The sequence below is a fragment of the Panthera tigris genome, chromosome B2, assembly GCF_018350195.1.
Source record: "Panthera tigris isolate Pti1 chromosome B2, P.tigris_Pti1_mat1.1, whole genome shotgun sequence".
NCBI classification, from domain to species: Eukaryota; Metazoa; Chordata; class Mammalia; order Carnivora; family Felidae; genus Panthera; species Panthera tigris.
In genome coordinates, this window is record NC_056664.1 from 108,768,722 (window position 1) to 108,782,077 (window position 13,356).

Consider the following 13,356-nt stretch of genomic DNA (forward strand, 5'->3'; position numbering starts at 1 on the left):
TTTCTGCTCCTTATCTATTTCAGTGCCTGAAGCTCAGGAGGCAGTAAATAAGCAAATGAATGACTCACCTAATTTTCAGCCTCCTGCCTGTCCTGCACTCCACCTACTGCTTGCTCTTTGGAAGCCCTAGGACTGCCTGCCCATGCGGTGAACTTGGTCTACATTATCTGGATGCCCGGGAAAAGTGAGATTGACAATTATGCAAATTATATTAAATAGCAACTCAGTTTTGCTAACCTGTACATTCTGTACGTCCAGAATCTCAAGCTAGGTGCCCATGACCCATATCACTATGTGAAGCCACAGGATACATATCTTCTTGGAATATCAGTTTTGGTCACTTAGTTCTTTGAGACATAATATTTATGTCAGAACAGAGACACATTCAATCAAATGCAAAATTTATGGTAATTAAAACTTTTTTTTAATGTTTGCTTATTTCTGAGAGAGATACAAAGCACGAGAGGGGGAGGGGCAGAGAGAGGGAGACACAGAATCTGAAGCAGGCTCCAGTCTCCAATCTGTCAGCATAGAGCCTGATGGGGCTCAAACTCACAAGCCATGAGATCATGACCTGAGCTGAAGTAGGACACTTAACCAACTGAGCCACCCAGCGGCCCCTGTGGTAATTTAAAAAAAGATTTTAAGACATGAAACTTCAAAAAAATTTCATGATGAGGCGGGCCAGTCTCTGCTAGATTTTTATAACCCTGGGAATATGCCTTTTACTCTTCTATTTTGGGATACCAAACTTCAGATATTAACTCTGAAGCATTGTAGGCATGTAGTATGTGAGTGTGTGTGTGTGTGTGTGTGTGTGTGTGTGTGTGTTGGCAGAAGGTTTGTCCATGAAGATTCTACAGGAAGAATTTTTGATGCAAAGCCATCAAACAAACATATTAAAATGTGTAATTTCTTCAGACTTTAGTATACCAGGGCTAGTAATAAACAATCCAGTTTACTTCTGAATTTTGGACTTTCTATTATCAAGATAGAACAATTTTAATACAGGAAGATAATGTTTCTTAAACTAGCAGCAAGTGTGCAGTTAAATGCATCACTGCCTTATTGAATTGCTTGTAACAGGAATATGGGAGTAATCTGTCCCACATGCAGCTAGAAATCTCTCTTGATAAGTCTAGATTTAAGACAATAGGATTTGAATGTTATTGTATTAACAAACAAGTAAAACCAATAGAGAATCACAGAATTAGCATTAGTAATTCTGCTTAAGGAATGTCCATGAGGATTTAAAAATCCCTTTAGCATGCTATAAGGCATGATTCTATGTTTTCTGTCACGGCTAACCACAATAAACATTGCATGTGTTTCTTAATTTTTGCCAAAGGGAACAGATGGAGACCTAAATTTTGAAGGCTTTGCTTTTTAAGGAGTCCTTACTAGACAAATGATATATATATATATATATATATATATATATATATAATAAAAGTAATCATTTTCCTTCCATATACAGCTAACTTACTATGAATTTAGCTGGTCTTTCTATTCCAGGACAGAAGTCTTTCTGGTCCACTCAGTTTTTTTAAGGAAGAAGTCTGTGAGGGGTCAGTCGAGTCCAGAGAGCACTTCTGATCCTGAATAACTTCTCCTTTGGTGTATCCTTGGTTTCTGTAAAAGAAAGGGCCATGCACAAATCTCCAAACTCTTCCTCCCTTAAACAGGCTGTGATATTATTATAATAGGCAAGGGTCGGGATTGAAGCTTTCCAAATGCAGGTCAGAGAAACAGGTGACATCTCTTGCTTCTAGATTTGTTCAGCAAAGTTTGCATTGTATATTGAACATAAATATATACAATAAGAATATATCAATATTAGACAATTCCAGTCAAGCACTGCATTTTTGGTAGTTTCTCTTTCAAAAAATCTTTATTTATAGAATGGAAAAAATAGAAGAGAAAATGTAAAATGAATATGGTCCTTAAATCCTAGATTTCTGCAATGATTCCTGTTTCTCCAATGAAACAGAACAAAAGTGTTGAGAAAGTCTTTCTGCTCATTGTTGGCTAACACAAGTTAGTGATTTACTTGAAGTAAGCCTTGTGTTCTTATTTTGTTGTGTCTAGACAGCCAAATTCTTTGCTGCAATTCAAAGAATGTGCAGCCAGTGTTGATGACATAGTAAAGGAGGAAAAACAAATGTAATAAATTTCTAAATTATGCTTTTTAAACTATTTGAAAAAAATGAGGCCAGGAATAATTTTCATAAATAGTATACCCCCTCAATAATATGTCTAGAATATTCTAAAGTACAAAAAACAATTGTGGCCTGCAATCTGAAAGCCTTGGAGGATTTTATTTTACATAATTTTGAAACAAATGTGTGCATAGAAAACAGTTCTATGATTGACTAATGACATTAAAACAGTAATACTTTAGCACGGGCAATGGGATCAGACAGTCGATTTGAGTTTTGTGGATTAAACCAAAGATTCTTGGTAAGAAACATTAGTGTATTATAAATACACTAGTATTTATAATAGATTATAAATCTGCAAGATGAAAGTAGAAAACCATTAGTTGAGCAGGAGCTATATATTTGGGAAAAAAGATTTGAAGTTGCATACAACAGATGACATTAAAAATTCAGTTTACTTAAGAAAACTGTTACTGAAAAAAATGTTATTTGAAGAATTATAATACTATAGATGAGAATTTTTCTGCAATGATCCAGTAGCTTTATTATTTGTCACCTACATCAAGTAGAATAAGGCCATTTGAGAGAGCTGCAATGTGAAAACCTTAGTTCTAGCTCTGAGAAAGCAACCCATTAAATTCAACCTTTATGTTGACAAATCTTTTTCTGAAAAGTCAGGCTCTTTACATACTCATCTGCCTGAGGAGACCTCTGACTTTTGCCTCAGGTCATTGTTCATAGAAGGAGTCACTAAAGGAAGTTCACCCTTCCTTAACATTCTGGTTTGATTATGGAGAGAAAAGATACGGATTTTTTTTTTTCCTTTTTGTATGTTTTGTAAGGTTCCTTGAGGTCACAGTGGAGAACTAGGCTGAGGTCAGAGATGAGTAGTGGAGGCAACTATTAAAATAATGGTGGTTGTAGTGAACAGCAATCCTTTCCAAATACCAGAGTATCTCCCAATACATGCCAGTATTTCAGTAATCCTTATAGGGAATCTTTAAGTAATGTTGAAAATTATGAAAATGAAATCATTCATTGAACTTTGTTTTTACTTACTTGTTGAGCCCTAAAGGCTAAGAATTCTGCTTCTGTTGAAAATGTGTGCCCTCTTCCCCAGAGGAAGCAGTTTGGCCACTTTACAGGAATAGGTACAAGTATAGAGACAAATGCAAGATTAATGATTATAGTCATGCAGTTCAAAATATAAACTGCCATGCACTGATTGTAGCTTTAAAGAACAGGTATTCAGCAAAACATTTGCCTAAAATACTAGTAAAATACCAGCATGCCATGGAGAAATTGTTTATAACTTTCTGTTATAGAAAATTTCAAACCCATAAATGGAATAGTATAAAGGGTCCCCATATAGTCATCACCAAGCTTCTGTCATGATCTCAAACATTTTACCATTTTTACAGTAAATATTTCAATCTGTAGCTCCAAAATACAGATTAAAAATATTAACCATTATCATACTGAAAACTTAAAAAATAATTCAAAAGGAAATATTGAAGTGTCTTAACTTTAGATACTTCATTTGGCATAGGGAAATTATAATTTAGAGAAAAACATGAACTTTTCTCTGTTCTTTCCCTAGGTTCAATCCCATTGCAACAGAGATATATATATACCACATCTTCTTTATCCATTCATCCATCGATGGGCATTTAGGCTCTTTCCATACCTTGACTATTGTTGATAGTGCTGCTATAAACATGGGGGTGCATGTGCCCTTTCAAAACAGTACACCTGTGTCCCTTGGATAAATACCTAGTAGTGCAATTGCTGGATCATAGGGTAGTTCTAGTTTTAATTTTTTGAGGAATCTCCATACTGTTTTCCAGAGTGGCAGCACCAGTTTGCATTCCCACCAGCAGTGCAAAAGAGATCCTCTTTCTCCACATCCTCGCCAACCTCTGTTGTTGCTTGAGTTGTTCATGTTAGCCATTCTGACTGGTGTGAGGTGGTATCTCATTGTGGTTTTGATCTGTATTTCCCTGATGATGAGTGATGTTGAGCATTTTTTCATGTGTCTATTAGCCATCTGGATGTCTTCTTTGGAGAAGTATCTATTCATGTCTTTTGCCCATTTCTTCACTGGACTATTTGTTTTTTGAGTTGAGTTTGAGAAGTTCTTTATAGATTTTGGATACTAACCCTTTCTCTGATATGTCATTTGCAAATATCTTTTCCCATTCCCTTGGTTGCCTTTTAGTTTTGCTGATTATTTCCTTCACTGTGCAGAAACTTTTTATTTTGATGAGGTCCCAATAGTTCGTTTTTGCTTTTGTTTCCCTTGCCTCTGGAGACGTGTTGAGTAAGAAGTTGCTGCGGCCGAGGTCAAAGAAGTTTTGCCTGCTTTCTCCTCTAGGATTTTGATGGCTTCCTGTCTTACCTTTAGGTCTTTCATCCATTTTGAGTTTATTTTTTTGTATGGTGTAAGAAAGTGGTCCAGGTTCACTTTTCTGCATGTCATTGTCCAGTTTTCCCAGCACCATCAAATGATCATTTTATGAAAATAGAATAGAATATGGAATATATTTAAGATACCATCATCTGACACAGTGCCACTCACTTTGGAGTATAATGGGGATTTTAATGATTAATTTTAGCTCTCAGCATGGCCTGGCTATGGCACCCAGATATTTGATCAAACACTTGTCTAGATGCTGTGAAGTTGATTTTTTAAATGTGATTAATATCTAAATCAGTAGGCCTTGAATAAAGCCAATTATCCTCCATATTGTAGGTAGATCTCATCCAACCAGTTGAAGCCCTTAACAGAAAACTGGGATACCCTAAGAATGATTCTGACTTCAATTGCCTTCAGACTCAAGACTGCAACATCACCTCTTTCCTAGGTTTCCAGCCTTCCAGGGTACCCTGCAGATTTCAGACTTGCCAACCTCCACAATTGTGTGAGCCAATTTCTTAAAATAAATCTATCTCTATCTCTACTATCATCTGTATTTATCCATATATACTCACATATCCTGTGTCTCTAGAGACCTCTAGCACAGGGATAAAATAACTCTCTAGTGATGTAGAAAAACAATTGTAACATTGACCCTGAACAATGCAAGAATTAGGGGCACTGATCTCCTACACAGCTAAAAATTCATGTATAACTTTGGACTCCCCCAGAATATAACTACTAATAGCCTACTGTTGAATAGAAGCCTTACTGATAACATAAGCAGTTGATTAACACATATTTTGTATGTTATATGCATTATATACTATATGCTTACAATAAAGTAAGCTAAAGAAAAAAAATATTATTAAGAAAATCCTAAGGAGGAGAAAATACTTTTACAGCCCTTTAGCGTATTTATAGAAAAAAAAAGTCCACATATAAATGGACTCCTGCAGTTCAAAAGTATGTTGTTCAAAGGTCAGCTGTATTTAAACAATGTTGTACATCTTCACTGGGCTCTCAGAAAATTTGGAATCATAGGATCTTAGAATTGGAAAGGACTTAGGAGGCTTAATTTAGTCAAAATTTATACCTATGCATTGTTAAAAGTTATAATGACAAGGGTCAAATAATTCACATATATATAATCTTTACAACACTCAAAGTTAATATTTTCCAATTTTATATATGAGTAGATGTGGCTCAGAGAAGTCAATAACTTCTCCAAGATGACCTAGGTGGAAGTTACTAAGCCATCATTTGAATTCAATATTATTTGAATCCAAAGTCCATTGTCTTTCTGTCAGGTTAGATTGCTTTTCTTTAATACAGACCTTAAATTCTTGGACACTTTTGGTGATGTAGGATTTTTGTGGTGCAGAGGTCATTACATGGCAACTGGATGTATTTTTTAACATCTTTATTAGAAAGGTCTTCCATATTGAATCAGACTTTATCATGTGTTTTGTCCTTTATAGCTACATTTCATATTTGGAGCTAGCCATTTTTTTGTATTATTGGATTATTTTCTTTATTGAATTAAAGTTATACCATGTATAAAATAGCAATGTGTACACAGAGGGATTTAATGCATCATAATATATACAATTACCTTTGAAAAGTCAGGATGCAAGTTGCAATGATTATGAACATAAAATTTATATTGACACATTCTCCATAAGTGATTTATTTGGCTGTTTTAGTTCAAAGTCATTGTTTGAGAATCTGATGATTACTCTCTTTCACTTTATGGACCATCAAAATCACTTGGCCAGATATATGTAATAGGAGATGAAATTTCATTTGTGTATAATTTCCATTTGTCTGGTTTTGGTTGAGACACATTTTCTTAACTTACTTCCACATTGAGACCACTGAAGAGCTCATTGTTTCAATTATCTTCTTTGCTTTTGATTGAAGAATTGCTGGAGAATGTTGTAAGAGTCTCCAAATTTCTGTAGCATTCCTTCTTTTTTCTTAGAGGCCAACTTTATACTAACCGTGGATGCCTGACTCTGTAAATAGTGTAGTTCTTACATGATGGATGTGTGGAAGCCTTTTGTTCCTTTTGACACAAGAATTCCTATGCTCAAAAGCAAGGGACTTAAATTAGTTCTGGGCATAGTATTCTTCTTATTTTCACATTTCACCAAATCCTGACAGAGCTTCAGGAATATGCTTAATACTATTTCTATCTCCACCATCTTGGAAATATTTACTTTCTTCTATTTCATTACTCTTCCTCTTCTGGGCCTTGGAAATCTTAACTGTCACTGGTAAGGTAAAACCAGGGTGTTTCACTGACAATTTGTTTGGACATAAAGGTGTAAATTGAATCTCTAACTCAGGTTTTGGAGATGGAGTACTTTGATTATTTTCTGTTGATACTTCACAAGAGTCCAAGACTGCAGAACCATCCTCTACTCATTTCTAGAAATTTCAAAACTTGTTGTTTGAGGTTCAGTTTCACCTCTGATAAGATCCATTGAACTCCTATGGCTAGGCTTGATAACTAAAGTTTTTTCTTCTGTTACAGAAGCCTCTGATGTGATCTTTTTAAGTTGTTCAATTTCATTATTTTTCTGTACGTTGCTAGAGATCAGTCCCTTCAGCTGTATTTCTAAAGCTGCAATAAGTTGATCCCATTCTTCTTGACATTTTTGAAGGTTACTATCTTTTTCTGCCAGTTGTGCTGTAAGTATTTCCACTTCATTTTGTTGCTTTACACAATGCTCTGTCTTCACCATCTTTTTTCATCTCTTTGTTTCATAGATTTTCAGCTTCTTGTGCTTCAGAAAACTAGTCATTTGATTCAAAGTATTCTCTTTTTGTTTTTTTTTTTAATGTTTTGACCTAAGAAACACTTTTCAGATTCCCTCCGTTTTGATTGTTTTTACTCATGCTCTTTGGCTAGCCATCCATTGGTAAGTGCCAGTAACTATTTCAAAAGTTTGACCCTAGTATTATCTGCCCAGACAACAATGGAATGTCCTTCCTTCTTGTTCTAGAAACTATGCTTTCTTAATGCAGTCTAAGATTTACTAGCTTTTTAATGTAGTCTCATGTCTCTTTTTTACAGATTCCTTTATAAAAACTAGTCTCTCGTCTTTGTACCTGTGTGGTTAATATTTGCAGGTTGTTGCATTTATCACATTAAAATTTATATTCTTAGTTTTAACCTAATGGTAAAGTCTACCAAAGTATTTACTGTTGTATAGTCTATCTTTTTCTTTAAAAAAATTTTTTTTTTACATTTTTTATTTTTTGAGAGACATAGAGAGACAGAGCACAAGTTGGGGAGGGAAAGAGAGAGAAGGAGACACAGAATCTAAAGCAGGCCTCAGGCTCTAAGCTGTCAGCACAGAGCCTGACATGGGGTTCGAACTCACAAACTGTGAGGTCATGACCTGAGCTGAAGTCAGATGCTTAACGACTGAGCCACCCAGGCGCCCCTATTCTATCTTTTTCAATGCACAATTTCAGTAAGCACAATTTTGGCTCATTTGTATAAAGTTTAATTTCAGATGTAGAATATAAAATAGTACAGCAACATGATAATAGATAAGTTTAGTGAAAGTCATGAAAAATAAAGTTTTGGGAATTACTTTCAAAGAGGCCCTAGTTAAAAATCATTAGGAGTAAATACATTACTATGAGAAAAACCGAGAACCCCAAGGATTGATATTTGGGAAACAATTGCATTTAAACATGGGAAAAGCCCACTTCAGGTAGGGAAGAAAAAGAGCAAATTCTTTAAGGGTAAGAATCAGCCCTGTTCCGAAACATGGTAAGGGCTCACTGAATAGTTTTAGAAATGGAGTCAGTGCAAGAGACAAAGAAGGAAACATTAGAGAAGAAGGAAAATAAAAAAGAAATAGTACAACACTGCAAAAAAGTCCAATCTACACTGTTGAAACTGCAGATCAAAGAGAATGAAAAGTGAGAAGATACTACCAGATTTGGCAGTCATAAAAATGGTCACCAGTTATACCCGAGGTGGCAGTTCTGGCCTACTTTTTTTTTGGGATAGAAGTCAGATTGTGAGATGGGAAGCAGTGGCTTGGTGATAAGAATGCAGAGGTTGAGTACGAATTCCTTCTTGCACAAGTTAGTGTTTTACAAGAACTATAGGCTGGTGGTTCTACTGAATAGGTAGAACCAAGCGTTTTTGTAGTTAGGGAAGATTCACTGGCAGAGGATAGAAAACCTGGGAAGAGAGGGAATAATTAACGGCACACAATCTTGGATAAAGCAGCAAGGATTTTATGCAGAACTGAGTTGAATTTGTGTATTTTGTTAAGAAGGATGAACATGTTTCTGTAGACTGAGTCACCAGGGAAAGCAAGTACGCTGGGTTATCATTCTGTCTAACACTGAGGTAGAGATTAAGTTATTATCAGATAGAGGGGATAAAAGTGATTAAACTCAGTTCAGGAAGACTTCAGTAGCTCAATAACAAAGCAGCACTGATGAGGGTGTAGTCATGGTTGTCGCAAAGTATGTTGAAATCGCACTGGCAGGTGTATTAATTTGCTAGGCCTGCCATGACGAAGTACCACAGACTGGAGGGCTTACACAAAAGACATTTATTTTCTCACAGCCTGGAGGCTGGAAGTCCAAGATGAAAGTGTTGCTAGGTCTGGTTCCTTCTAAGGTCTCGCTCCTTACCTCATAAATGGTTGTCTTCTGTGTCTTCATATGTTTTTTTGTTTTTTTTTCCTCTGTGCATGTCTGTATCCTAATTTGCTCTTCTTATAAAGATACAAGTCATTTTGGACTAGGGCCACTCACTACCCCATAAGCTCATTTTACCTTGATTACCTCTTTAAAGGCCCTATCTCCAAGTAAAGTCATGGCCTGGGGCACTAGGGGTTGTGACTTCAACATATGAATTTTGGGGCAGGGAGGAGTAGTAGAGGGATACAATTCAACCTATAACAAGAAGAATGTAGTCAAAACAGACAAAAGAATTCAAGTTATTTTCTTAGAGTTGAATATGTTGTAATGAGTAGAACTTCTCAAAATTTAGTGTGGAGTAGGGACGTCTGGGTGGCTCAGTAGGTTAAATGTCTGACTTTGGCTCAGGTCATGATCTCACAGCTCCTGTGCTCAAGCCCCGCATTGGGCTCTGTGCTGACAGCTCAGAGCCTGGAGTCTGCTTTGGATTCTGTGTCTTCCTCTCTCTGTATCCTTCCCCTGCTCACACTCTTTCTTGCTCTCTCTTGAAAATAAATAAAAACATTAAAAAAAAAATTTAGTGTTGAGTAAGCAGAATCATGGCTTCCAAAAATGTCTACATCATAATCCCTGGGAATATAAATATGTTACTTTATATGACAAAAAGGATTTTTCTGATGCAATTTAGTTAAGGATTCCAAAGTGGCAAGATTATCCTACATAATCCAAATGAGCCTAATATAATCATGCTAGCCCTTAAAGGTGGAGAACTTTTCCCTACTGAGTTTAGGGTTAGAGAGAGACATGATTCTGGAAAGTCAGAGAGATGCAACACTGTTGGCTTTCAAGATGGAGAAAGGAAGCCATGAGCCAAAGAATGCAGGCTGCTTCTAGAAGCTAGAAGAGGCAAGGAAATAGATCCTTTCCACAGCCTTGAGAAGGGACTGAGCCCTGTTGACAGCCTTGTTGATTTTAGACCAGTGAGACCTGTGTCACACTTCTGACCCACAGAACCGTAACATAATAATTTTGTTTTAAGTCACTAAGTTTGTAGTAATTTGTTACAACAGAAATAAAAAGGTGCCATCCTGTGGGTAAGAGTCATGTGGAAGTCTATTTGAAATGCTGACTCTGGGGGCGGCTGGGTAGCTCAGTCGGTTGAGCAGATGACTTTGGCTCAGGTCATGATCTCATGGCTCCTGGGTTCAAGCCCTGCATCAGGCTCTGTGCTAAGAGCTCAGAGCCTGGAGCCTGCTTTGGATTCTGTGTCTCTGTTTCTCTCTGCCCTTCCCACCCTCCCTCCCTTTCTCCCTCTGTCTCTCAAAAATAAATAAACATTAAAAAATATTTAAAATAACATGCTGACTCTAGTTCAGTAGGTTTGGAGTGGGACCTAAAAATCTGCATTATTGACCAGTTCTCCAGGGATACCAGTGCTGCAGGACTGTGGAGCACACTTTGGGTAGTAAAGCTTGAGAAATCTAGCCTCATCAAATCTCCTCATGTCATAGATAAAGGAATTGAAGTTTAAGAAGAATTCATGGATACTGGTAGAACTGTCTTCAACTCCCAGCCTGCTACAGTGTAACAGTACTTTGGAAAAAAAAAAAAAGGAGCCCATCAGGGAATAACAAGCAAGAAGAAATGCCAGAGTTTGGAAAATTTGACTCCAGAGACCCTGTATGTTAATGGTGCCTGTGAGGTGTCCTGGTTGACATGTAGCTAATACAAATTGTTAATTATCAGCACTTTGTAAACTAACAGCTGTTTGCTATGTGCAACAGGATTATAGCCCTCTTGGGTCCCAGGAGTTTCTAACTTCCTAGGTGTCAGCAAGTTTGAGAGAAAAATTTCAGGGCAAATGGGCATTTTGTTGTGACAATTTAGCAGGAGGCAGCTCTAAAGCTGTAGATCATCTGCAAACTCAGAACTGTAAACATGGAGGGAGTATTTCCAGTGACCCAAAGGGCATGTTTTGTGTTTATCTTGTTGCCGGAGGCACTCTGTAATTATGTGAGAGCATAATGTCAGCTGATCTGCTGGCAAAAGTGAGGAAAACTGTCAGGCTTATTAAAGAGGATAAAGAGCTGACACACGACATAACTGACATCTAAGGTGAGAATCAGACAGGAAAAGATTCTAAGAATGTGGCAGGGACTCATAAGGAGAAGGGGGTGAGCAGAACATCATAAGGAAGAATTTGGAGACCCTGGATAAACAAAGATTTCTGGAAACTTCCCACTCTACAGAATAGAAAGATTTATAGGCACCAGAACCAGGGTTCCCAAATGACTTCATACATGAGTACCACACGGATAACTTGCTAAAATGCCCGCTCCTCAGATCCAACTCCAGAGGTTCTTTTCAATTTCTTATCATACATACAAAAGTAGAGAGTGTAGTATACTGTGAGAAATAAGCCCACCTACCCAATCAAAGGAAGGACGCAGGGGCTTGGAGTGCAGTGAAGTGAGGCTTTAAACAACGTTCCTGCAAGAGTGGGTGTCTGCTGGACAGGCACACTCAGGGCAGTTACAGCAGACAATTTATTTCCTAGCATGCACATCCCTGCCCTGGTTCCTTATTGGCTGAGTACTACAGAGGTTATAGCCTTACCTGGATGTTGCTCATGCCCATATAAGGCAGAAAATAGTCTGACTGAAACAAATGTACATTCCCTGAGGTGAAACAGAGATTTTCAGTTCTCCTCCCCTTTGTTCTTTGGCACATGCTCTTTGCAAAGCCCACAAAAATAAGCCTGTGAAATGGAGAGGGGAAGAAGGACCAGGAAGTGAAGTGTCTAAGGATTTGGGACTCCATTGTGGCAGGGATGGGTTGGGGAGGGTTCCTACATATTTCCAATAGGTTATAAACCTACTGTTAACTAGACAGCACAGCTTTTTTTTTGGTATTTCTGAAAATGAATCATTTCCCTTACTTCTCATAATACTGACCTCTCACACACACATCCTCAGACTCAATAAAGATCAATGCACAACCAATCTGCCTGCATTTATTCCATCTGCTTAATGCCTTCCTTCTCATCTTTTCTCCTTCACTAGACTATACCGATGCCAATCCCAGTCATCAGGGAAAAACATTTCCAGTATAGAGCAGAAAAAGCACAGAACACAGGGACAGAGGATTCCTGGTATCTTTGAGCAACACTACAGAGGTCTATGTAGGTGGGACGGAGGGAACAGGGGGCAGTTGGTAAGGGATGAAATCAGAGACATAACAAGGCAAAGAGATGTAACAGACACACTACTTAAGTCCTTGCAGCTCATTGCAACAGCTTTGGCTTTTAGTCTGGAAACTTCAGAGCAGAAGGGACCAGTAATTGTGTAAAGCTAAAATTGAAAAGGCAAAGGAGCCCATAGGAAAGTAGCTTTCTGGTAGGAGCTATAGTCAGAAGGAGTCAAGAATGCAGCTATGGCCAAGAACTTTGTTCCAAATTTGGGGGGCAGTAGCAGAACTATTACCCTGATCCCCATGGTAATAGTAATCAATGTCCCCGATGAATGGAGTAACCTCTGCCTCTTGGTTCAGTAATAGGAGAAGTCTTAATGATCAGAGGGCTGTCTCAGCTCTCAGTTACATGGAACATGACTACCTTCCTCACTGGAAGCATTTCTCCCTTGGTAACTAGCACCTTCAAATCACCAAAAATCACCAAGTCCAAGGCTGTGGGACAGACACCAAAAAAAATCCCTTAAGTGAGTTATTAGGTGTAATAGTGAAAGGGATCTCTCCCACTCCCACTTATTGGCTCTTGAACCTATATAATTTGGTGATGTAGGGAATGGCATTTCTTAGTCCCAATTTCACGAATGTGATACGGCACTCATTTTTTCTTGGCTTCTATCCAACAAATCTGGGCAGAAATTTGGGGGGGAGGGGCAGAAAATGGTTCTTGGTTTCCCATGATCTGTTAGTCTTATCACTCCCCTGTGGTTAAATATCATATGGGGTTTCCCTTGGAAGAGGAGAACAGAAAATTTCAGGGCAATCCTTTTCCTGTCTTCATGAGGCTACTTCCTGAAAAGCACCACTTTTCTTGTATGTAATGGTAAGCAGTTCAGCTTTTTCTGTTAAAAGGCT

General features: G+C 37.7%; 1 pseudogene; it reads right to left on the reverse strand.

Moving 5' to 3' along the window:
- Positions 1 to 6,264: 6,264 nt before the first annotated feature.
- LOC102953379 lies at positions 6,265 to 11,886 on the reverse strand (annotated as a pseudogene).
- Between the last annotated feature and the right edge of the window lie 1,470 nt (positions 11,887 to 13,356).